A 478-nucleotide genomic window follows, 5' to 3' on the forward strand; every position below is an offset into this window, starting at 1 on the left:
TTTTCAAATTCGTGATTTTTTTCAGAATTCATGAGTAGTTTTGAATTCCTTGAGCTTTTTACAACTCTGTCAAAAAAATTCATGAACTTTTCTGAAATTTGTGAATAATTTTCAAAAATTTGTAAACATTTCTTCAATTTGGTCAACAATTTTAAAATATATGAATAATTTTAATCTTATGAACTTTTTCCTAATTCTTGATCAATTTTCAAGTTCCTCAACATTTTTAAAGTATATGAATAATTTTACTGTTATGAACTTTTCCCTAATTCTTGGACAATTTTCAAATTAATTAAAAATTCAAATTCGTGAATAATTTTTAGAGATTCATGAACACTATTAAAATTTATTCAATGTTTTAAATTCTTAAATATGTTCCAAATTCATGAACAATTTTTGAATTGATGAACATTTATTTTAAATTCAGAAACGTTTTTCAAGTGTTGAACTTTTTCTATTAAATCCATATTTTTTCTTC

Source organism: Triticum aestivum, chromosome 5A (assembly GCF_018294505.1).
Source record: "Triticum aestivum cultivar Chinese Spring chromosome 5A, IWGSC CS RefSeq v2.1, whole genome shotgun sequence".
Taxonomy (NCBI): Eukaryota; Viridiplantae; Streptophyta; class Magnoliopsida; order Poales; family Poaceae; genus Triticum; species Triticum aestivum.